The 26,445-nt window shown below is 45.2% G+C and overlaps 1 protein-coding gene across 20 annotated transcripts in view; it reads right to left on the reverse strand.

The window, feature by feature from the left end:
- The window catches only part of FAM156A (family with sequence similarity 156 member A), a 47,273-nt gene extending 30,738 nt beyond the window's left edge, over positions 1-16,535 (reverse strand). For 2 of the 20 annotated variants that reach the window (XM_043570731.1, XM_043570730.1), the window contains exons 1-3: positions 9,002-10,903; positions 8,616-8,855; positions 7,584-7,669 (exon numbers count right to left, since the gene is read on the reverse strand). The gene's annotated coding sequence lies outside the window, so the exon portion shown is untranslated. Of the gene's footprint in view, positions 1-7,515; positions 7,670-8,390; positions 8,566-8,615; positions 8,856-9,001; positions 10,933-16,240 lie in introns of those variants that run through there. The other 18 variants (XR_006295726.1, XR_006295725.1, XM_043570720.1 and 15 more) reach the window with 14 other exon arrangements.
- Between the last annotated feature and the right edge of the window lie 9,910 nt (positions 16,536-26,445).

Here is a 26,445-nt window from a genome sequence, read left to right on the forward strand (position 1 = left end):
AACAGGATTAAGAATGTGCTGCCATTGTCCCCACTCCCCAACTACAGAGTTGTGGCTCAGAGGTTTTGAAGCAGATAGCTCCTCTCAGAGGAACAAAGTTCATTTGCAAAGGGGTGTTGAGGAGAAGGTCAAGCAAGCCTAAGGGCACTTGCAAAACAGTGGAGGTTGTGGTACAAGGCAAACGGTGGGAGACTGGTAGAAGTCTTGGACATAGAGGATCAACTGTAGGCTGGCCGGATTACCTGAGACAATCAGGGAGAAGAGACAGCTGCAAGGAGCCTGCCTAGGGTCAGAAAAACTCTGAAACAGTAACTTCAGCAGCTAGCCCTTCAAAGGAGCATGGATTTCACTGGTTTAGATTATGAAGCAATATATCCAGGGTATCGCTGAAAACAGTTGAACAAGTAGCCCACAGTCAGTGAACCGGAACAGCTGGGTGTGGTCAGGCAAAGAGACAATCAGAGAGAAGCCTGCCGCAACCAGTCATCCCAAGGGGACAGTAGGCATCCCCAAGACGTCTCTCCCTGAGGACTAAAATCTGAAGCCTAACACAAGGGTGGGGGTGGGCGAGAGTAAGGAGAGAAAACAGACTCCACTAAAATAAACCAGCTAGACACTAAACAACTAGACAAGGAAACAGAGGTAACAAACCCAGGAAGGGGTGGGATGGATCAGTACCCAGTACTGCTCCAATATTTTAGATAGTTAGACAAGAAAAAAATTATGATAATTCAAAAAACAGGAAAGCATGAATAAGCAACAGAAACTGCCGGTGCTTGCGACCAGATGTCAGATTTGATAAAGAATTCAAAGTAGCTGTTATAATCAGGTCCAAAGAACAAAGAAAACCACAATCAAAAAAGTAAAGGAAGGTATGATGAAAAAGTCACATCAAAGACAGAATAACAATAAAGTGAGAAAAATTATTTAAGAAAGAACCAAATACAAGTTCTGCAGTTGAAAAGTGCGGTAACTAAAGTGAAAAATTCACTCGAGGAGATCGACACTAGTTGAACTACCAGAGAAAGATTTAGCAATCTTGAAGACAGATGGACAGCGATTATACAGTCTGAAGAAAGTGAGGGAAACAAATGAAGGCAATAAACTGAGCTGCACAAACACATGGAACACTCTTAACACCAACACAGATGCAGGAGAGTACCAGAACACAGACAGAAAGGAGCAGAAAAAAATATTCAAAGAAACAGTGCCTGAAAGCAACTCAATGAACTCCAAGTAGGATAAATGAGAGATTCATAGACACATCACAGTAAACATGCCGAAAGCCAAAGGCAAGGAGAAAATTGTGAAAACAACAAGAGAAAATGACCAGTCACTTATGAGGGAAATACAATTAATAGCAGTTTACTCAGCAGAAAATATGGAGGCCAGAAGGAACTAACTGGGTAATTAAAAAATTAAAAAATGCTCAACAACCAAGAATCTCATATCCAGTAAGCTATTTTTAAAAATGAAAGTAATGTTACTGAATTGGTTCCTTAGGTATAACAATTTCTTTTTGTCAGAATCTTCAGGGTTTTACACAGATAAGAGCATGTCATCTGGACGTGGAGGACTTGATGGCTACTAAAATAAACCAGACACAGAAAGACAAATACTGGGCTATCTCCCTTCTACGTGCAATCTAAAATAGTCAGACTCCTAGAAGCTGAGGGTAGAACAATGGCTGCCAGGGGTAAGGGGAGGGGTAAATGGTGAGGTGATGGTCAAATGTACAAAGTTACAACTATGAAAGAGAAGTATGTTCTGGAGACCTACAGAGCGTAGTGCCTTTACCTAACAATACTGTGTTATATACTTAAAATTGCTAAGAGATTATCTTATGTTAAAAGTGTTCTTACCGCTAATGATAATCATATAATAACAACCACACCAACAAGAAGAAAGGGTTGTACATGTGAATACCTTTACCTATAGCTTTACCTATCAATCAGACCTCAATAAAACACACCTCTTTGGTACCACTAGTCACGGTAGTAATTTTTACATTGACTTATATGATTGTTAGATTAACTATTCTCGAATGATTTGGCTTAAACTCACTCCATGAAGGCAGTCTTTGTTTACTGTATCGCCCAGGCACCCAACACAGTGTCTACAGTGTCTAGGTAAGAGCTGAAGCTTATTTAGTGAATCATAGTTAAATGAATAGAGTCTCTCACCCTATATTTGCCCCCCACACACACACACACACACACACACACACACACACACACGGTTACCATCATACTTATGCAGCTCAGGGAACAGTGCCTGGGCAGCCACCCCCCAGCTGGATCAGGAGATGGAGGAGCACCAGTGGTGTTGCCAGATGGCGGCTTCGAGCTTCTGTAAGGTGAGGCAGCGTTACTCTCAGCAAGGCTAAGAAACTTTATGAGTCTGTCTATGGTAAAGGCTGAGACCTTTGTGCCTTCACACACTCAGTGTCCCCTCGTTACTGTTCACGGTGGGTCATCAGAACGCTCATCACTAAGTGCAGCGATTCCCTCCCGGACCTCGGACCAGGGTAACCTCTCCCCACAATACTAGAGCACTCTATTTTCATAGCAGAAAAGCAAGGCCAGAAAATGGGATTTTCGCTGTTTGTCCCCTCTTAATGTGTTTTCTCACCTTGTACTCACTTCCATGCTTCTTCTTTGAGTCACCCAACCCAACCCTGCTACTTCCCAACCAATGACTACAACACCTGTGCCTGCATCTCACTTGCTATGTAGGGCTCTACTGGAGGTGGCTGGATCTAACTATTGTACTATGCATTTGCTTTCTGTTTTCTCTTATGAATCCGTAGGCCTCCAGACTTCAAGTAACGTGCTCCAGGTGGCCCACAAACGGAGAATGCTTCAGGTGAGGCTGCCACTCTCACCCACAGCGTGACCAAAGCAGTGCTACCTTGTAAGAACCACACACTGCACCCTGGGGGCCAAAAGAGAGCAGAAGTCTAAGAAATTTTAATAGAGATACTTATCTCAATAGCACAACTGTCTCTTCTTAGGGACAAGCAAGTTGCTGTCTGATTTGGTTTGGTTTTGGCCTGCATCGTCTGTGGCATTTTCATAGCCCTTGCAGACTTAGCTAACCTTCCATCCAAACCTCTCTGCTTCCCTCGCTGCTCTGCTCTACTGTCCCACATAGCTCTCCTCCACTTTAAATGCACTGATTGGGTTTTCAGCTGGCAAGGATATCAAAGCAATTCATTATCTTGAAATGTCAAGATACCAAAGAGACCGAGTCTTTAGAAAAACGACTTTAAAATCTATAGGATTTTATCTGTTGTTTTGTTTCCAAACATTATATATACCATAAACTACTGTCCATAATGATCATGATGAGGATACCAACGCTGAAATCTGCCTCAGCAAACGCGTGTATAGACCTTGATATGAACCAGATCCCGACTTAGTGATGTGCCTGTATTGACTTGTCACCTCACAGTCTCTCGTGCACCTGAGACATCATGTTCTATCCAAGCACTGATCCAGTGTAATCAGGATAAGCTGTCTTACACGTTCACCTGTCTTTTGAACCAAAGGACACTGGACACTGAGGTGCACTGCAGTTTATGGCCAAATCCCATGTCTCTGTATGTTTTTCTCTGACCTGGATTTAACCCTGACCTTGCCCTTGCTGAGTAGGTGGCTCTGGGTAAGTTACTCCACCCCTTAACCTCTACGGGTCTCAGTTTCCTCATCTGGATGGAACAAGGGACGATACCCTTAAAAACACTTACCTCACAGTGCTGCAGTGGATACTCCATGAATTTTAAAATCATTGCTGTAGGGAAAGAGCTAAAAACAAATCCAGGCCTGTAGTAAGCCTCCTGAAGTGTGAGCTTGTATTCCCGTCTCTTTCCTTCTGCTTGTATCCATTATCCTTCCCTCCTGTTTGCTACTCCTTCTCTCTGCCTGCCCCCTGCACACTTTCACCTCATCCTCCACTCCCATTCTCTCCTCACTGCACCTTTCCTAAGACTCTCCAAACACACTGTTTACCACCTCCTCATGACTCAGTTCAGAAAATACTAATACACCAGCCTTTTGTTAAATGAATAATGAATATGAGTGGAAGAAAAACAAATGTTACTGATGAAAACTGGACTGTTAACAGCTTCGTATCTTTACCAGACTCACATCTTCCCAACAGACTGAACTCCCAATAGGAGTTCAATACAACTAATGGCTGTAGAAGCCACCACATGATGAGGTCCTTGGCCTTTACATTTCACTCTTTGAAATGTTTACGCAAATTTATACACTCGTGTTCTATCATCATCCAGTGACCACTTCATTTTCCAAACACTGTACAAAATGTGCAAACAGGTCATTCATTCTAATTTCCTAGAGAAGTTTCCATTCAAGTTTTCCATAGGAGCCCACGATGATGGAACCAAGCATTGCATTTAGGCTTCCCAATGGCCCATAAGGAGAGCTGAATACTCGTTATGCTAATAAAAACACGCCCTCCACCGTGCCCCACAGACTCAATTCCTGAGTCCCCAAGGAGCCGAAGTGATAGTGCTAAGTCCTTCCAGTGAGTCAAAGGTAGTCTTGACACCATCTGTCCAGAACATGCTTCCCGGAAATGTGGGAACAACAACAGTAACAACAACGGCTAGAATTGATCGGCAATTTGCCACATGCCGGGCACTGTCCTGATGACTTTTTTTGTCTTAACACAGTCAGTACTCTAAACTGCCCCCAAGAAGTAGCTACACTTACTACTAACTAGTGTTTCCACGTTGCTAATGGAACCGAGGCACACAGATGTTAAGTAACTTGCTCAGTGGCATCGGGCCATAAGTGGTGCAGGCCCACGTTGCAGAAAATTCACTGTACTGTGTACTTGTTCAGTCAATATTAGGATCCAAGGGCCAGTGCAAAATATTTAGAGTTACACCTAACATATAACACAAACTGATTTTATAGCACGGAACTGCATGGTATACAGAAATTTGATTTCAACAGCAATCACTTAGATGGAAGCTTGACAGGGACTGGATTCAGGATACTCTGTGGAAACAATACTCTCCGAGCCTTGTTAGTACAGCAGACAGCACATCAGTCTCCTAGCTGAAGTTCTTGGGTTTGTGCATCAGAGAAGGCACCAAACTGTTGTCACTTCTGCACCCTCACAACAATGGAGAGAGAAGCCAAGCAGCAGAAAAACGGGACCACTGACTGCCCTGCTCCAGTAGTTCCCAGACAAGGAGTCCTCCTAAGTCAGAACCCAAGAAGTTTTTAAAAATGCACATGCTATGATCCATACCCAGTGAATCTCATTTAGCGTGGTCACAATGTCAAGAATCTGTGATTTTTAAAAAAAATGTTTATTTATCGAGAGAGAGAGAGCGCGCGCGCGAGAGCGAACATGCACGTGAATCGGGTAGCAGCAGAGACAGAGGAAGAGAGAGAATCCCAAGTAGGCTCTGCACTGTTAGCATGGAGCCCAATGCGGAGCTCATTCTCATGAACTGTGAGATCATGTCCTGAGCCGAAATCAAGAGTCGGATACTTAACCAACTGAGCCACCCACGCACCCTAGAATCTGTGATTTTTAACTCTGCCTAGGAAACTCTCAAGAACTTTATTAAATCCCTGTGGTAGCAAGCCTGACTTCAATGTACTGACTCTTTCCAGACAAACACACACATGAGAGACCAATCTGAAAGCACACAGAAAGCAGAACATAATGAGCACAGCCTGAGACTCAAACCAAGGGCAGGGCAGATTTTCTGAGAGGACATCACGACCCCACTGGACGTTCTCCATGAAAGCTTCGGTCTATCTCAAATCCATTCTCTTTGTGGCCAGTGGGTAGGGTTGGTGACAGAAGATGACATTAAGTTCTCATAATGGCACGGGCTTTTTTTGAGGACCACGTAAACCATATGATGTGAGGTTATGCAATCTATTCTCCCCATGTCCTCGCAGCCTTTGGTTCATTCTTACACCCACACTCCACTCCACGTCAGCCTGGCACAACCAGAACTTGGGCGCATGTCTTCCCTTCACCTATCAAAAACCTGCCTTTGACCTTAGGCGATCATCTCCCTCTTGTCCTTTCAGCTGTCCTGTGACATCATCTGCTGTCCCGAACAGGACAAAAGCTTAAAGCCCTTTCCCAGCCCCTTACTCTGGTGTCCATACCTAGAAAGGCTTGTCATCAATGAGGAGGAGAACCCCAGTCCCAGGAGCTAAGAGCCAAGACGAGCACAAAACCATCCGGGCGTGGACATTCCACGGCAGTGGTGACCTCTGAAATGAAGCTTTACCTCACATCTCAGCTGTCCCTGAAACACGTTCTTATCACAGAAAGCAGGCAGAGGATGAGGGTGCCCGGAATCCTTCCCAGGGAGTACTTCCTGGGAGTACCATGCTGCCATGGTATTTCCTCTCACCAAATCCAGGCAAGGACCAGCATATTATGTGGGTTATAACCACAATGGCACATTTTGAAAATTTCAGAGGGAGACTGTGATTGTTGAAATGATTAAAGGGAAGTATCAGTATTTAAAAAGGGAAAGTTTGGGGCGCCTGGGTGGCGCAGTCGGTTAAGCGTCCGACTTCAGCCAGGTCACGATCTCACGGTTCGGGAGTTCGAGCCCCGCGTCGGGCTCTGGGCTGACGGCTCAGAGCCTGGAGCCTGTTTCCGATTCTGTGTCTCCCTCTCTCTCTGCCCCTCCCCCCGTTCATGCTCTGTCTCTCTCTGTCCCAAAAATAAATAAACGTTGAAAAAAAAAAATTAAAAAAAAAAAAATAAAAAGGGAAAGTTTCAGGGAGGCAAATCTTTTTGACAGAGACTTACATAAGGTGGATTTTCCATAAATGTTAACTTCCCTGTAAATTGAGGGATACTTGCATGTTGTTTTACCTGGGAAGGTACCAATAATCCTTGACTGTTTTGGAAAATACATCAATGAAAGCAATTCTGTTCATGGCTTTGTGTCTCATACAACATGCCAGTATCACTTGATATCTGTAGCTGTGCGTGCAGGAAATAGAATGAGGGGAACCCAAATGTACTGACCGGATGGGTCTTCTCCAGGTTATGCTGTGAAAGGACCGGAGGAATTAAGTGGGAGATGTTCACAATGTGATCTGCCAGCGGTCACTGAACATTGCCACTTTGTTTCCATATCTGTCTCCCTCGTGTCTGTCTCGTGGAAGGTTGGAAACACAGCTCTTGGTGTCTTCAGGCCAGAGGACCTGACACTCGGCAGAAGGCCAGTCCACACTTGTGGAATTGAAGTCAAATGGGAATGAATGGACCTAGTGTCATGATGATGAACCACACAGATGCCGGTCTGCAGAGGGCAGGAGGGACGTGCCACAGGTCTCAGTCTTAGGACCAATGCGGTAGGGTAAGACCAGCCTGCAGGACTGATCTCCATCACGTCCCTCAGGGGTCCTAGATTTAACCAGTTAAAACAATTTGCACTAACCACAAAGGTCTAATGTAGAAAAACAGGTAACTTACTGCTTAGTTTTTTGTACGAACCTTCTTTTTAGCTGGCCTGACGCACAAATTCAGGCACAGCACACACTGGTCGAGAAGCAGAACCTGACCTGAAAGTCTTCCAGGCTGAGGCAGTGTCGGGCTGGTCAGGGCACACACACAGGAAGGGTAATCCTAGCGGGCACACGTGATTCTCCTGAAACAGAGTTTACAATCGTTAGGGAGCCCAGAGCTGGACATACACCGAATCTGGCAACACGGCTCACCGGGGCCTCAATGTGGCCTCCCGCCACGGGCCTTCCCCTCTAGGACTCCCTGTCCACTTGGAATATCCATTTGAGCCCTTGGTTTTAGAGGGATGCCTGGAGGCAGTTATTTCCCAAAGTTGTGTCTGTCCATGACACCAGTTCATCCTCTCTCTGAGGGTGGAGGTCACGTGGAGGTGCCATGCGTGCAACGCCCAGGAGCTGGGGCCACCCCTGCTGTCCCACAGTCAGAGCTCTGGCAGGTATGGCTCGAGGCTCAGGAGTCAATTTGCATTCGCAGTGCTCACAAAGGCTTGCAAAGGCTGCACTGAGAGTGTTTCCTTAACAAAAAATAGAAAATTTCCAAGAATAGTCTGGACAGACACAGGCCATTAATGTCCTCGCCTCTTCCCTCTGCTTCTCCCCAGGTGCCAGGTTTGTTTTCTCCACTGTTACAAAATCAGTGCGTACAATTCTGAAACTGAACCTTTCCGTGTCTTTATTTACCCCCTGCTCTCCTCCAAACCTTTTGTAAGGAGGGCCTGTTAGCAAAAGGGACCAAAATATTTTCATAGAAAACTCTATTACATAACGAGAAAGACTCATGATCATTAGGAATTGTTCAGGATGAAATTCTGAATTTTCAAAATTTTCAAAATGGGTTTACATCACCTCCTGTCCCTTTTGTCTCTCTCCTTTATCCAGCAGCCAGGCTAGAACAGGTCATACCCTTGCTGGGGGCAGCTGCTTTGAACAGTGGCCCTGCCTAACATCTTACATCAGCTTTCTCAGACATCCAGGCACCAACAGCCACAACGTACAAAGCCACTTTTAAATCCTCCCTTTTCGCTCTCACTGCAAGTTTACTGAAACTCCTAGCAGTAAGTGGACACTTACCGGGTGACCATACAGGGGACATCCTGGTTGGAATGCTGGGAGGCGCAGCCACAGCAGCAGTAAGCCAGCTGAAGACAAGGCTGGAATGCCTTCCCCTCCGTCTTTGCCTCTGGTTTATGTAAAGCTTTTTCTAGCCCAGGCAACCAATTAAATTTGTCTTCTCCCACGTGCAGGAGACAGCAAGTTAAACTTTCAACATTTTTGTTCACCTTTGGGAAGGTCTGGATCCTTTTCCCTGGCCTCCAGAGAATAAAGACCCAAGTCATAAGTTGGCTACACTTGTTCACCTCATATCATCCAGCATGGCTAAAGCAGCCAAGGCATGCAGTGAGCCAACGCTCTTGGACTTGGACCTTTTATTTTTGCATTCCGTGTGTAACATTTACCTTTCAGAACAGCTCAGCTGCTCTTTCATATCGTGGGCACATCCATAATCACTGAGGCACAAGCAGCTTATCATCTCTACCGTGCCATCCTTTCTTTACGCAAAGTCTTCCACCATATTTTAGTGAGTCAGGGTTTTCCTGCTAGTGAGTCCCATGGCTGCCACCATGGTTTCGGAGGTCCCAAGACCACCCTTGCTTCTGCTGCATCCCCAGGAGGACGTGAAGGTCATCCTCAGGGCTAAGATTTATTACAGCAAAAGGATAGAAAGCAAAATTGCCCAGGGGAAATGGTGCCCTGGGTAACATCTGGAGGAAACCAGTGCAAGCTTCCAAGAGTCCTTTCCCAGGAGAGTCACACAATTTGTGCCTTCAGCAAAAATCATGATAACTCATGTGAAATGCTGTCTACCAAGGGTACCTCGTGAGTAACACAGCGTCAGAGGTTTGGGATGGAGGCTGGTCACGTAGGCACTGTCTGCCCAGCACAGACCAAGATTTCAGATTCCCAGAAGGAAAGGTATTTTCATAGATGTCTATGTGTTGAGATGTTTCATAGATGTTTAACATGAAACATATTGTTTGGACAGTTTAGGAAGAATAAAGCACCCTGCTCAGGTAGGGAATGGTGGGAAACCTTCTGAAATTCAAGTTCCCGGATGCCAAGATAAGGACCAACATGCTGATGTTTGTAAGCACAGTAGTTTCAGGCCTACTATGTTAACTCTTCTCTGCACAACACCCAATAACAAAGCTTCGAAATATATAACCAAGTCAGACAGAACTGAAGGATAAATGAACAAATCTACAAGTAACAGTTATAGAAGTCAACACTCTCTCAGTCATATGCAGAAGGAATAGAAGGAAAATTAGCAATATGCGGATGAACTGAACACTGTGAACTACCTGGATGTAACTGACAAGTATAGAACCCTTCACATATGGAAGTTTCACCAAGGTGGACTGCATCCTGGGTCACGAAACACATATTAGAAGTTATAAAATAGTTGAAATCATACAGAGAATGTTGCCTGAGCAAAAGAAAAAAAAAACCCAATATGTAAGAAAATGTGAAGAGGAAAATCTCCAAACACAAGGAAATTACACGATACATGTCTAAATAATCCCATGGTGCAAATGGCAAGGCTCAAGGGAAATTAGAAAATATTTTGGATACTAACCCTTTATCAGATGAACTGAATGCAAACGAAAATACAACATATCCAAATTTGCAGGATGCAGCTACAGCAGTACTTAGTGTTAAATGTACCGCATCAAATGTTTGTATTAGAAAGAAGAAAGGACCCACGTTAATAATGAAAGCTTCCACCTTAAGAAACTAGAAACAGGACATAAAAATAAAGCAAGAAAATAAGAAAAACAGGATTTAGAGCAAATATCAGGAAAAGAATAGAGATAGTCAATGAAACCAAAAGCTGGTTCTTCGAAAAGGTCAATAAAATTCATAAATTTCTATCCAGACTGACACAAAAAGAAAGATAAGTAAAATAAAGGCACAACTTACCAATATCCAGAATGAAATAGGTTACAGAATCCAGAGAATTTGAATGGATTCTAACAAATAATCTATGCACTTACATTTGGTAATTGAGATGGAACAGAACAATTGCTTGAAAGACACAAACTATTAAAGCTCAACCCAAACAAAACAAAACCAAACAAAACCAAAAAAACAAAAAACCACCACCCAGGTAATCTGAAAAACACACATATATTTCTAAAATATCATTGTTAAAAACTTTCAGGAAAGAAATCTCCAGGCCCAGACGGTTTCTCTGGAAAACTGTACCACACACTTAAGAACAAGTAACAGTGTGCTATCAACAACAGCCAAATTATGGGAAAAGCCCATATGTCCATTGACTGATGAATGGATAAAGAAGAAGTGGTACATATATATACAATGGAATACTACTCGGGGATTAAAAAGAATGAAATCTTGCCATTTGCAACAATGTGGATGGAAGTAGATCGTATTATGCTAAGCAAAATAAGTCAGTCAGAGAAAGACAAATACCATACGATTTCACCCCTATGTCAAATTTAAAAAACATAACAGATGAACACAGAGGAAGGGAAGCAAAAATAAGATAAAAACAGAGAGGGAGGCAAACCATAAGAGATTCTTAAATACAGAGAACAAACGGAAGGTTGCTGGAGAGGTGTTTTGTGTGTGTGGGGGGGGGGGGGGAGGGAGTGAGCTTAAATGCATCATGGGCATTAAGGAGGACACTTGTTGGGATGAGCACTGGGTGTTATATGTAAGTGATGAATCACTAAATTCTACTCCTGAAACCATTACTACACTATACACTAACTTGAATTTAAATTTTAAAAAATTCTACAAAAGTAGTAGAAATATAATAAGAAATAACAGCAATTCTACAACCTCTACAAAGAAATAGAAGAGAGGGACCACTTCTTGAATCATTTCATCAGACTGGCATTACCCTGATATCAAAATCAGACAAAGACACTACTAGCAAATCATTCAATAATATATAAAAAGAATAATACAACATGAGCAAGTTGGATTTACCCTGGAAATACAAAGCTGGTGCAGAATTCAAAAATCAGTTAAGAAATCATATTAGTGTATCAAAAAAAAAAAAGACCCACATGATCATATCAATTGATGCAGAGAAAGCATCTGACCAAATTCAACAGCCATTCATGATAAAAAAAACATTCAGCAAACTATAACCAGAAGGGAACTTTCCTAACCTGGATATAGTGTGGCCACGCACTGAAGAAGTTCTCAGACACCAGACCGAGCGGGTGTGCAGGGCTGCCTCTGTGAGAGAGCAGCAGACTGCATATAGCCCTTATTTCATATTTCATTAGATGGAGGATCAAAGAATATCAAAGCATGGATAGAGAGCACAATGGACCTTTAGACATTAACCAGACATACATTTGGTGGCTACGTGAAGGCATGCAGGAGTACGTGAAGTTTTAAGGAGTGTCAGGGAATTACAGCAGGTTTTGTATCTTAACTGTCCTCTGGGGGATCGTGGGGCTCTGTAGCTCATAATGCTACCACGTTCGACAGCCTTGAGACCAGAACATTGCTGACGTTTCAGCTATTGCCCCGTTCACCCTCCAGGACTTACAATACTTTCTCTAGAAACAACTCCACAATACAGAGCATCTTACAAAAATACCTACACCCTCCATCCTGCTTAATGAGGAAAGACTACATGCTTTCTCCCTAAGACCAGGAATGAGGCTACGATATCCACTCTCCCCTCTGTTAGTCAGTATTTTGCTAGAAGTCCTAGTCACTCCAGTAAGGAAAGAAAAAAGAAAGGTCAGGAAGGAGGAAATAAAACTTCCAATTCACAATGACATGATTATGTATGTAGAAAATCCCATGAAATTACAGAAAAAAAACCTCCTAGAACCAATACGTGAATTCAATGTTGTCACAGCATAGAAGCTGAACACAAAAAAATCAAGCAACTTTCTGCATGCTAGCAATGAACAATTACATAACAAGACAAAATACAGAAACCACCCGCAGGTACCATTTACAATCGCTTCCCCCGTTCCAGTCTATCGAAACATATACAGGATGTATATGCTCAAAACCACAAAAAGCTGAGGAAAGAAATATAAGACCTAAATGAATGGAGACACATACTGTGTTCTTGGGTTGATCAAATCAAAATAATGTAGGCGTCAATAGGCCTCAAAGGAATGCAACATTTTAATACAATTCCAATAAAAAAATCCCAGTAGGACTTTTTGGACATATAGACTGAATTTGAAGTTTATGTGGAAAGGTAAAGGAACTAGAATAGTCAAATAATTTTGAAAATGAAAAACAAAATTGGAGGAGTAACACCGATTTTATGATTTACTGTGCAGCAACAGCCAAGATATGGAAACAATGTAAGTGTCCATGGAGGGATGAATGGATCAAGAAAATGTGCTATAAATACACAATGGAATATTAATTGGCCATAAAAAGAAAATCCTGACTTTTGCAACTAAATGGATAGACCCTGAATGCTTTACACTGAAAGAAGACAGAGAAAGACAAATACTGTATGTTCTCACATATGTGGAAATTTAAAAAGCCAAACTCATAGAAATAGAGATTAGAATGGTGTTTGTCAGGGGTTGGGGAAAACGGTGGTCTTGGGTACAAATTTCCAGCCATAAGAAGAGTAAGTTATGGGGATCTCACACACACACACACACACACACACAATTTATATATATATATATATATATATATATATATATATATATATATATCTCATCACCGTGTATACCTTAAGCTTACTTATGTTATATATCAATAGTATCTCATTAAAGCTGAAAAAATAAAATCATCCCCAGAATGTCCAGTGGGAGCCCCTTCAGGCTATTTTCTGTGTCCTTCTGACATCACCAAATCAGTCTTTGAACTGTCCCTTATTGTTGGTACCACAAGTTTCCTTGAACTGTCCCTTATGATTGGTACCACAAGTTGAGCCAGGCTCATTTGTCCTTTCGCTCTCCCAGCCTGGGAACCCATCACTGAATGCAGAATAATATTTAGAAGCCAGGACGTCGGGGCTAGGTGTACTTATTACTATTGGGATGTTGCTGTTTCCAGAAAGTTTGGAATACATGTATGTACACATTCAAACACACACGCATACATATGTACATCTGTATCTATCAACATATGCACATACGCACACATACATATCATAAAGCATGAGTTCACATGGAGACCTCCAATCCCAATAGAACACCTCAGAATTTGTTTTCTTCCTTTCTGTATTTGAAATTTCCTCTTCCAAAAGTGAGAGTCGGGTCTTCCACATTTAGTGAGTTGACGAATCCTAAAGTATATAAGGCATCCCAGTTGCACACAGAGGCCCACCCTCACATGCTCTGCTGAACCAATCCCTGACCTTGACCTCCACACTCCACTGAAGTTTGAACCCTTGAGCCAGTTAGCCTTCTCCCCATCCAACCCCCAGGGACATCCTCCTTACTACCTTGGGCTCTGTCCCCAATGCAGTCTGCCCCTATGTATGGATGCCCTTCTCACTGTGCCTGGGCTCTGACTCCAAGTGTGGGATGCCCCTACATGCACACACTTGCCTTGCTCTGTAGCACCTAATGGCTTTAGGGCTGAACTGCTCAGGCACAACAGGAGGGAAGGGAAGGGAAAGAAAAGGGAGGGGGAGAGGTGAATATATCTCAATACAATCAATTAATTAAAGGGAATTGGGGCAAATCCAGGCAACATCATGAAGCCAGTGTGTTGGTTTTTTTTTTTTTTTTTTTTTTTTTCTCATTGCTCTCCAGCTTCCCCTTCCTGCCTCTCTTCTCTGCCCCATTTCTTTTTCAGTCCGGACCTCCATCAAGTGTAGAAATGTAATGAGGGGCATGATTCCCATATTATCGCTTATATCTGCTGGCTGGCTGACATCCAAACTGGATGGTGTGGGTCCTGCAGCTCTGACACTCAAGCCTCTCATGTCTCAAGTCTTTCATGATGGAGCACAAGGTTTCACTCCTCTTAGCAATTTCAGGTGTAAACAGGAGAGAAGATTCTGGGCACTTCTTGGAGCCTCGCGTCCTTTATAAAATGGGGATGAAGACCACCTCCCTCACAGGTTGTGGGAAAAATAGAGACAGCAACACCAGACACCTTTCACTGCGCTCTATGTGTCAAACCAGTTTTGAGGGCTTTTGCCAGCATTACAGGACTCCTTGATATCCAGGAACACACTCAGTGGATTTCCCCTCAGTACTGTTGCACCTGCTGTACCTTCTGCCTGTAATGTTCTAACAATTGCAGGTAGTTCCACGGCCTGCTCCTTCACTTCCTCAGGAATCTGCTCAGTCATTACCTTCTGAGGGAGTCATTCCCTCATCACCCTGCATAAATACCAACATGATCCCCACATACTCCTTCCTCCAACCCGCCTTCTCTTTCTATGTAGCACTTGACATCCTCTGACAGTCAATACATTTACTGGCTAACTCTAGGGAATAAGACACTTTGTCAGTTTTATCCTGTGTTGTACTTCCAACTTCCAAGGAAAGTACTCAGGCACACAGCCGGTGATCAGAAAATTCTTGTGGAAGGATGGCTGGGAGTCAGGACCTTTACACACACTTCTAAGTTGCACAGGTACCCTCCAAGACACACACTGGCCCCATTTTATTGATGCTGACACATATTTAATCCTCAGGAAACAAATGACTTTCCCGATGACACACAACCAGGATTTGGGGGTCCGGGCTTTGGAATCATATCTGCCAGCTTCCAAACCCCTCAGTTCCTGGAAAGAGACCTCACAACCACAAAGATAAAAGATTTTACTTCTCAGACACAGACCCCAAACAGCTCAGATACCCAGGGACACCAAAAACAGATCCCTGAACACACCCTAAAAAAGATTCCAAAAATCTCTGCACAAAGAGCTTGCAACTTGAGTCACAGAATACAAAAAAAACAACAGAGACCATACACACTGAAACAACTCCTGCCCCCCCCTCCCCCCCCCCCGCAACAGATCAACGTGTTCACTCCAGGAAACAAATTAAATCTGCTCAGAGACCTCACATCCTAGAGAAGACTCCCAAACCCTGCAGACACCTCCCAAGCTATTACAAGGACCTCAAAATAAAAAGGGAAAGACAGAAGCTCAAATAACTCAGAAACATCACATAACCTTTATCTTTAAAGTCCCCAGACATTTCAGAGAACCCACACCTTGGACTCCCAAACAGCACAGATCCTTTACACCTTAAGATAATACCCCCCACCCCACGCAGCTCAGAGATATCACAACTTGAAACAGAATCACAAACAGCTCAGAGACCTCACACCTGGGGTGCAGACGCCCACACAGATCTCAACCCCACAGACATAAATGCGCAAAAAGCTCAGAAAATGCACCCCCAGATATACAGACACGCACGGCCTAAAGTCCTTATCCCGTGCCGTACAAAATCCACTCAGATAAAATATCCCATTCACTCACAATCTCCTAAAAGGCTCAGAAAGATCAAATATACTCAAACCGTGCCTGTGATGTCCTCTCTAGCCACACACATCCCCAAACTGCTTGACACACTCTACTTCCCAGGCAGGGACGCCAAACAAGCGCATAGACCTCGCCCTGGACTTAATTGATGGCGCCGTGCCAAGTGCGCCCGACTAGGCTTGTGACCGAGTTAGGGCTGAACAAGACTGAAAGAGCTCACGTGAAGACAGTTGCACAGTCACGGCGCGCGTCCAGTGCCAGACTCTGGCTACAAGCGAGCTGTTGCGCCGAACCTCGCCACCGACTGGGGCAGCATCTTCAGCCCCTCGGGGCAGTCAGTCGGTGAGTAGTTCAACTCGGAGAAAAACCGTGCCCTCTGAAAAGCCACACACACAAACAAACACACCCACACCCACACCCACACAAACACACACACCCACACCCCTCGCCCAGAGCTCCTGCCCTCGTTGTGCCTGACCCCGCTAGATAGCCAATGGGAACGGGGTAGACGAAGACAGGGGCGGGGAGTAGGGAGTTTTTCCGGAGCCATTTTGCGCCCCGGGAAGGGCTTACTCTGGCACACTCTCTCCCGGACCAATCATCACCCAGAAAGCCTCTGACCTCGCCCCCTATATATCGGAGAGCCAATCTCTCACCTCGTTGCTGCCCAGCTGGACGTAACCATGTAGAAACGGAGGGGTGGAGTCGGCGAAGTGCAACTGAATAAAGCGGCCTGAGACCCGGTGTTCACATAGGCTCACATGGGCAGGAAGAATGGAGTGGAGCGAGTGGGGAAGGACCTGGCGGCGCCATTAGCGCCTCCGCTGCGACCTGTGGCTGATGCCACACGCTGTATAAGCAGACCCTTAGTACTGTCACATACACAATGGATTATTCCAAAATCGGAGTCCCCTCTCTAGTGGTACCTCCCGGAGTGGACGGTCCTGCCTCTGTGGCCCTGAGGGGTGTGTCCAGTGACGCTTACCGTTCCAGCTCGCGCGCCCCTTAGTGGCGCGTACCTGGAATGGCTGGTCGATGCAGATGCCCACGGACCATTCCAGGCTGGTCCCAAAGGGAGGGAGGGCAAAGCCAGGGTGTAAACCCCAGCTTGCTGCAGTGGTGGACTCGGGAGAAAGTCTTCCTGAGCTGAAATTTACCTCTCTCCGGTGGCCGCCAGTGTAATAGGGAGCGTTAAAAGTGATTTTTTTTTTTTTTTTTTATGTGGTAGGCGTTGTGCTGGCTTATGCCTCCGTGGGCAATGCAAACTAGGTCTAGTGGGGGAACAGGGGCAGGAGGGGTAGAGCACGGGGATGGTGTTAGAGGTCTGCTGTGTGTCAGGCCTTTGTGATTGACTGTCAGTAATAAGTCATTTGTTTCTGTTAGGGAAAGGGCCATCTTCCAGGGGCCCCAAGGACACTGAGAAAGTGATATAAAGACTGCGGACTTTGTCAGCATCCTGTCACCCGTGAACATGTTCCCTAGGAGAATCCTTTGGCCTGTGTAGTTATGCGTCTCACCACAGCCTTGTACTTACTTATTCATTCTCTCATTCATTCATTAATTCCCTCCAAATTATGTGTCAGGCACTATTATGGGTGTTAGGAATACGACCGCGTGGAAACAACAAAAAAACCCCCTTGCTCTCATGGAGCTTACATTCTATTGGGATCATACAGCACAAAAATGTAAGTAATTTGGCAATTGCGATTAAAATTAAATCGGAATAGTGAAATAGAGGGGGACAATTTTTAGAATCAGGTCAAGGAAGGTCTTTCAAAGAATGTGATCCTTGAGCAGACACCTGGAGATGAATATCTGCTAGAAAACAATCCCAGACAGAGGTAGGAGCCAGTAGAAAAACGCAAGAGTGGAACTCAGAGCAGGGTGTATGAGGTACAGTGAGGAGGCCACTGTGGCTGGCTAAGTATGGTTGAGGGAGAGAGGTAGGAGACAAGGTGAGAGAGGTAATGGGGGCCAGATAGTGAAGCACCTTCAGGGCCATGGTGAGGAGTTTGACTATCGTGTTTGAGCCATGGAGGCTTTTTGTTGGTTGGTTGGTTGGTTGGTTGGTTGGTCGGTCGGTCGGTTGTTTTTTTTAGCAGAGAAGCCCCTATTTCAGAAGCCCCCTTTCAGAGGCCAGAGGCCCAGGCCACCCAATACATGGGGATCAGCTCCTTGCTTGCCCTAAGGGAGAACCTTTTTTCTACCCATCTGCAGCTGAACATGCCTTCTTGGACAGTTCCATAGACTCGTGAGCAACCCCGTAACAGTTCCCCATGAGTATCCATGTCAAAGGATGATAGCCTCAGGAGAGGCCAAGCAAGGGTCCTCTTGGGTGAGTGAGGTCCCACCCACGTGGGTGGGCAACAGAGACAAAGTTCCAGGCACAGAGAAGACAGAAAGGAAGATAGCATTAGAGAGACTGAGACAGAGAGACCATCTGGCAGCACCACTGTCCCCACTGAATTAGTACCCACCTATGGGCTCCCAGCTCTGCTACTGGATGATGTGCCTGTCTCTCCAGAGGAAAAGACGCCCCTCCCCAGGGGTATCTAGGAAATACCTCAGCAGCCTGTGGTCTTGGTCTCAGTCCCACTGCTTTGACATACATCAGGACCCTCTGCCTATAAGGACAAGGACACATTTCAGGTATGGGGAGGCTTATGCTGTACACAGGGTTGCCCACACCCCCTCATGACCTTGACTGCCCTCCTTCCGATCTCAGTGCCCAAAAATGCTGCAAGGAGGGAAGTGGAGGCAGGAATCTCTAGGTTTGCTTGAGGCTTTGTGAAAATTGGTGCATTTGAGGTGCTTGCCTCACCTGTCTACCCTTCTACCACCACCTCTACGTTTGTGCATCAAGTATTGTGCCCGGGAACGGGGCATGTGAGTGAGCGCCAGAGAGGGACAGACATCCTGAAAGTGAGTCAGTTACAGGGTCCTTGTGGCCATGCACTAACCTCAGCTTTCCCCCTTCCTGGTCACCTCCTACCTGGCCTTGCTGTGCTGACGTCTCCCTGCCTCCTTCAAAAAGCTTAAGTTACATCCAGTTCCTCCCTCCTCAGGAGCTTAGATTGGCCTCCCTTGCTGGGCCTCAGGCTCCTCACCTGCAAATAGCGACCTTCTCCTTGAGGATTGGGCAGATCAGCTGAGCTAGTACATGTCCATAGGTTTGTCACAGTGGTTGGCCCCTAGCAAGGATGGGAGTAATGCTAAACAGATATTCCTTTGATCTGTATTGTTACCATGGGCTCCTAGGGGCTGTGTATGGCTGAGGAAAGGCCCTCCCTGAGGATGGGGGCCCTAAGCCCTCATCCCTAGCAGGGCAGGCATGGGGGAAAGCACAGCAAATGTGAAATCTCAGGCCTAGTGCTAAGCCCTGTGAGAGTAAGGTGCATCCTGCCTTCCTCTCAAAATCATTCTCAGATGCAGATACATGAACATTTCAGAGACCCACCCCTCTGGACAAAGACTCCCCCAAATAGTTCAGAGACCTCATACCCTGGGATAGAGGCTCACAAATCATTCAGAAGCCTCTCATCCTAGACCCCAACCACAAACAGCTCAAAGATGTCACATGTGACAACTAGACTCCAGTCAGCTGAGAGGATTCCTAGTTGAGGTAATAGCTCCCTTTCAGCTCAGAGGCCTCACACACCCACTCACAGAGACTACAGGCTGCACCCTGTGACACAGAGCCACAAATCTTCAGCTCAGGGCTGCTGTGTGGGCCGTGACAGTGAGTCTCTGTTCAGTCCACCCTATGGGGGAGAGGCCTGGGCTCTTGCAGCCCTCGCTGTCTGCAGTCACCACCACGTCATCAGGAAGGCAGGTTCACCCCAGGGATGCGGAGGTCTCTTAGACTGAAGGATTCTGAGAGACATCTCACGTCTGGGTCCTGGGAATGACCATCGTCTGACCCACCCTGGTCACCTCTGATCATAGCGACTTCTGCATCCTGCCCCACAGGGTGTTAAGGTGAATCCCAGATCCACAAATGGAGGTCGTGGATCCTGTCATCTCTGCCATCTCTCCGCGCCCACTGTGGGATACTGTATCCCGGAGAGAGGGATACTGTATCACTGCCTCTGGCAACCCCCTTAAATCCCTCTGATCATCCCTGTTCTTTCCCTAAACCCCCTCTCCTGGTGGCAGCTGCTTCACCCCTTCCCTCTGCTGAAATCTCTCTGCTCCCCTTGCCAGCCACCAGGTGTCCCCTTCTCCCCCAGGAGCCTCTTTAGCCCCCTCCTCCAGCCCTAGTCTTGGGCCTCAGTTACACCCTGTCCCTCCTGTTTTTGTCCTGTCAACCAGCACCCCAGTTCTACCTCAGAGGACCCACCCAGAGCCTTTCCTGCTCCCTGCAAACGCACAACATTGTGCAGGACAGAGGTCTTCCTGCCACCATGTAAGGGTCTGTAATAATGTCCCTGTTAGGGAGGAACAGAAAATTCTCCAGGATTCAGGTGAAACTCCAGCCCTGGACTGGGGATCCAGGGCAGTCCCCCAGGGCTGGAGGTAAAGGGAAGGTTTTCTGAGAAGAGGAGCTGGGATGAGTGTCCCATCAGGAGGTGGGATGACACTGTGCAGGTCTGGGTCTGTGAGCACAGAGAAGGGACCCTCGGGGGGACTGGGGGAGCATGATCGCAGGAGTGCTCCAGTGGCTGTCCCCATGGGATTTGGCCTCTGGCCAGCTGTGCCCCAAGGCTGCTGGACAGCCCAAGCAGAGGCCAAAGCCCATAAGGACAGCCACTGGAGCACTTCTTAGGAGTTTTTGATTCCCACCATCTGGAGGGCATCATCACTTGCCTTCCTTCTGGCCCCTTTGCCCTCTTCGTGTGTGTTCCCAGTATTCACTGCCCACAGCAGCCCTCTCTGATTCCTTCTCTGAGTTTTCAGCCCCAGCCGAGGCCCCTCTGGAATGGACCACTCCATGCCATACCCCATCCCCAGCAGTGGTCAGGAATTTGGGTTCTGGTGTTTTCCTGAGTGCCAATCTCAGCTTGTTCTCTTCATATCAGCTGTGTGACTGGGGATTTTCCCTTACTGTCTCTGTGCCTCAGTCTTCTCCACCATGAAATAGTGTCAATCCTCATAGGTTGTAGTGAAAAGCAAATGAGATGACCCTAGCAGGAGTTTTCATAGCGCCTGATGCAGAATAAATTTGTGATAAACATTAACCAGGATCATTATTGTTTTTGTCAGTATTGTTTCCACAGATGCCCTGTTTTAACCATCAGTTAACTCCGTTAATAGCCATAACATCTTTGGGAGGTGGTTATTATTATTAATCACTGTTTTACAGATGAGTAACTTATACTATGTATCAGCTAACTATCTTACTGAAGCTCACCAGAGCCAGGAGGGGAGATACCAGCACCCACTCCCAGGTATGTCTGGCCCCAGAGCTCCTGCCCATAATCCCTGGCTGTGCCTTATTCCACAGCAGTGTCAGTGACAGCAGTAGCTGCTGGCATTATAAAAGTAGCCAAAGCTGAGCAAAGACCCTGAAACAAATATGGTCCCCACAACATGAAGTGGAAAGACTAGATATCCAGAGTACTCTCAATCTCAGTGAGTCACTCCTCCCTATACATGTCCCGTGGGCTTGTTTTCCAGGGACTTCTTAGCCACTTGCAGGATATGTCCAGGGATGATGCAAGCAACATGCACCTCTCCCTGCACTGCTGAGTGGGACATGCTGAGGCCCCGTGTTCTATGGACTCTCTGCCTCTGGACCCAGCTGAACATTCACAGCCTCCTTCCTGGCACTCTCCCCTTTGAGTGGGTGCAGTAGCCCACATTCACCCAGATTCTGTTAGTAGACCAGTTGATGAGGAAACTTAAGTACCAAGGGGTTAGATCCCCTTGCTATACCAACGGGTTAGATCCCCTTGCTAGTCCACAGCAAAGCCTGCACCTTGTGACTCTAGGTGTATTGACCTAAAACAGTATTCCTTTCTGCCTCTAGTAGCAGATGTTCTTTAATGGTGCCCACATGCCTCATGCTTTACACACAATTCTGTAACATCCTCATTATCATAAATAGTGGTAATTGTTAGGATAGCAACAACTGTTACACCCTTACACTGACAGAACTCTGGGAGCTTCCTTGCACCTCTTCATCACAGGACACACACATGTCATATGAGAAAGACAGCTGATCCTATTAACACAGCATTCAAGGATTAGTTCAAGACTGACTTAGGATTTGGGGGCACCTGGGTGGCTCAGTCAGTTAGGCGTCTGACTCTTAATTTTGGCTCAGGTCATGATCTCAGCGTTTGTGCATTTGAGCCCCACGTTGGGCTCTGCGCTTATAGCACAAAGCCTGCTTGGCATTCTCTGTCTCCCTCTCTCTCTGCCCCCCCCCACCTCTGTCTCAAGAATAAATTTTTTTTTTAAATTTCCCCCATCTTACTGCCTGGAGAGGGTTTTCAGGCATCAGTGCAGGGAGAGGAAACCCAAATTAGTATAATTTCCCCCATCTTACTGCCTGGAGAGGGTTTTCAGGCATCAGTGCAGGGAGAGGAAACCCAAAACAGAGGCCCATGATCTCCCCAGAGTTGAGGAAGCAGTTGAGAATTCAGGGAGGCCAAGACAAGGAAAATTCCGAGATTAGAGGATCAGAGAAAAGAGAGCTGCGTGGAGGGTGAGAGAACTGCAGAGAGGAGAGAGAGAGAGAGAGAGAGAGAGCGAGCGCACGCTCTGGAGATCTGCATAGGGCTCCCCTAGAGTCTCCAGCTGAATTCTGATCAGTGCATATGTGTGAGGAAATTGCCCAAGCAAGGGAAAAGTACCACCAAAAAAGAATGTGTGGAGCAACCCCAGAGTTCACAGAGGGACGGAAATAGTTCATCTTCTCACCTGCCAGAGGTGAGAAAACCTCAAAATATGCAGGGGTTGGGTAGATCTCACAGCTAGTTATTACCTCAGTAGTTGGGAAAATTTACCATGGACTAAAGGCTGTTCTGGTCACATATAATAATGCTTAAAAGCAAGCCTTAAAAGGATAAAACGGTTTCCAGGTAACTTATCTGCATCCCAGCACAAAGCTCAAAATCACTTAAAGGAATTATTACTGTTATTATAAAACCCAGAACCCCACAGGTAAAATTCACAATGTCTGGCATCCAATAAAAAACTATTGCGGGGGGGCGCCTGGGCAGCTCAGTCGGTTAAGCCTTCTACTTCAGCTCAGGTCATGGTATCACTGTCCGTGAGTTTGAGCCTCGTGTTGGGCTCTGTGCTGACAGCTCAGAACCTGGAGCCTGCTTGAGATTCTGTGTCTCCCTCTCTCTCTGCCCGTCCCCGGCTCAAACTCTGTCTCTGTCTCTGTCTCTGTCTCTCTCTCTCTCTCTCAATCACTCAAAAAATAAATAAACATTAATTTTTTTTAAAAAAACTATTAGGCATGCACAGAAGTAGAAAATGCAACCAATAATGAGGATAAAAATCAATCAATAGAAAGAGATCCATAAATAACACATGTGATAAAGTTAACAGATGTAGACATTAAAACAGCTGTTATAAATGTATTCCATGGGTTGAAGAAGATAGAAGTAAGAGTGAGCATGTTAATAGGAGACATAGAGTTATTTTTAAAAGACTCAAATGGAACTGCTAGAGATCAAAAGTACATGGTCTGAGATGAAAATTACATCTCATAAGATTAAAAGCAGATTTCAGAAGAAAAGATTAGTAAACTTGAAGACATAATGAGATTTTTTTTTAACCTTCAGGGGCACCTGGTTGGCTCAGTTGGTTAAGTATCTGATTCTTGACTTCGGCTCAGGTCATGACCTCATGGTTCATGAGATAGAGCCCCCCATCAGGCTCTGTGCTGACAGTGTAAAGCCTGATTTGGATTCTGTCTCTCCCCCTCCCTCTGTCCCTCCCCCATTCTCTCTCTCTCAAAATAAATAAAAAATAAATATTTTAAAATAATTTTTAAAAACTTTCAAAATGCACACATTAGGGGGGAAAAAAGCTTTGTTAAAAATGAAGTGGAATCAACAATAGCCAAACTATGGAGAGAGCCCAAATGGCCATCGACTGATGAATGGATAAAGAAAAAATGGCATATATAGACAATGGAATATTACTCAGCCACCAAAAAGAATGAAATCTTGCCATTTGCAATAACATGGATGGAGCTAGAGTGTATTTTGATAAGTGAAATAAGTCAAGAAAGACAAATACAATATGACTTCACTCACGTGGAATTTTAGGAACAAACAGATGAACATATGGGAGAAGGAGAAAAAAGAGAGGGAAACAAACCACAAGAGACCCTTAACAAGAGAACAAACTGATGGTTGATTGGGGGAGGTTGGTGGGATATGGGCTAGTTGGGTGATGGGTATTAAGGAGGGCACTTGTGATGAGTGCTGGCTGTTGTATATAATTGATGAATTACTGAATTAATTCCTGAAACCAATTAATCCTGAAACCAATACTATACTGTATGTTAACGATTAATATTTACATTTTTAAAAAAAAATTTTTTTTCAACGTTTATTTTATTTTTGGGACAGAGAGAGACAGAGCATGAACAGGGGAGGGGCAGAGAGAGAGGGAGACACAGAATCGGAAACAGGCTCCAGGCTCCGAGCCATCAGCCCAGAGCCTGACGCGGGGCTCGAACTCACGGACCGCGAGATCGTGACCTGGCTGAAGTCGGACGCTTAACCGACTGCACCACCCAGGCGCCCCAACATTTACATTTTAAAATACCTACTACACTAATATAAAACAAAGCATAAAAAGAGGATACTGGGGATGGAGAACGGATGGGCCAAATAGAAAACAAATAACAATATGGAATATGTAAACATAGACATATCAATAATCATATTAAATATAAAGGGTCTAAATGACTCCATTAAAAGACAATGATTGTAGGGTTAAATAAAAGCGCAAGACCCAATTATATACTGCCTGAAAGAAACCCAATTTGAATTTGAACGTAATGATACAAATAGGTTAAAGGAAAAAGGGTGGGCCACTCAGGGGATTCCACTTCCGGAATGGCAACACAAAGAACTCTGTGGACCTGTTCACCAGCAAAGAAACTAGTAAAAATTATTGTTTTACAACCAAAACATTTAAAGTCTCCAGAAATTGTCCTAAAAGAATACAACAAATAAGGAAACGTTTATTCAAGAAAGTCTATTAAATCTCACAGTGAGAGTCTGTGGCACTTGAGCCACTCCATCCTCCACCCCAACTCAGCTATAGGGAGGGTCCACTTTGGGAAGATGTGGCCAAAAAAATTGGAGATCCCTCTCCATTCAGCTCCCAATCAAGGGATACAGGATCTCACTGGAAGGGGCAGGACGCCAGGATTTCTCATCCACTCCCTCTCCAAGTTGCAGAGGCCAAATTCCTGGTGAAAGCATCTGAAAATTCTGATGTTCCCGTCCTCCATCTAGCCCCCACTTATAGAGTGGAAAACTTATCTCAGGCACAATAGGTCCCAAATACTAAAGCCTCTATAGCCTTTGCCCCAGCCCACACATGAGAAGAAGTTTCAGTTGGGAAAGGCAGAAGTTACAACCCTTACCCAGTGCCTGGAGCAGTGGCTCAGAGATTTTGTCCAGGGAGAGAGGCAGTTCCTATGGGAGAACTCCAAGTTATCCTCAAAGGAAGTAACTTTATTTGAAACAGAATTTGGAGAAGTTCAAACTCAAGTATACTCTGAGACTATGGAGATCCTGCTGGTAAGCGATTAAGAGGAGGCTGGTAGTTCCATGAGAGCAACAAGCTAAACTGACTAGAGGCTCTAGCCAGGGCAGTTAGGTTGGGCCCTAAATCCAATGACAGGTGTCCTTATAAAAGAAAGGCAAAGGGAGATTTGAGACTCAGAGAGGAAGGCAATGTGAAGACAGAGGCAGAGACTGGAGTGATGCATCTATAAGCCAAGGAATGTCAAGGATTGCTGGAAGCCACCAGAAGCTGGTGAAAAGAGGCATGGAACAGATTATCCCTCAGAGTCTCTACAAGGAACCAACCCTGCCTACATCTTGATTTCAGACTTCTGCTCTCCAGAATGTGAGAGAATAAATTTCTATTGTTTAAAGCTATCAAGTTTGTGGTAATTTGTTATGGCAGCCTTAAAAAACTAATACAACCTTATGGTGGACCATAAAACAAATCTCTGTAAACTTAAAATATTGAAATCATATAAAGTATTCTCTCTCAATGCAATGGAATTAAATTGGAGATAAATTTTTAAAAGGTATTTGGGAAATACACAAATATTTTGAAGCAAAATAACACTTCTCAATATTGTGTGGAGGAAGAAATAAAAAGGGGCAACAGAAAAAATTCTTCCACTTTATTGAGGTATTATTGACAAATGAAATTGTGGGGAGATGGGTGGGGGGATGGGTGAAATAGGTGAAAGGGATTAAGAGCGCACTTACT

Source organism: Prionailurus bengalensis, chromosome X (assembly GCF_016509475.1).
Source record: "Prionailurus bengalensis isolate Pbe53 chromosome X, Fcat_Pben_1.1_paternal_pri, whole genome shotgun sequence".
Taxonomy (NCBI): domain Eukaryota; kingdom Metazoa; phylum Chordata; class Mammalia; order Carnivora; family Felidae; genus Prionailurus; species Prionailurus bengalensis.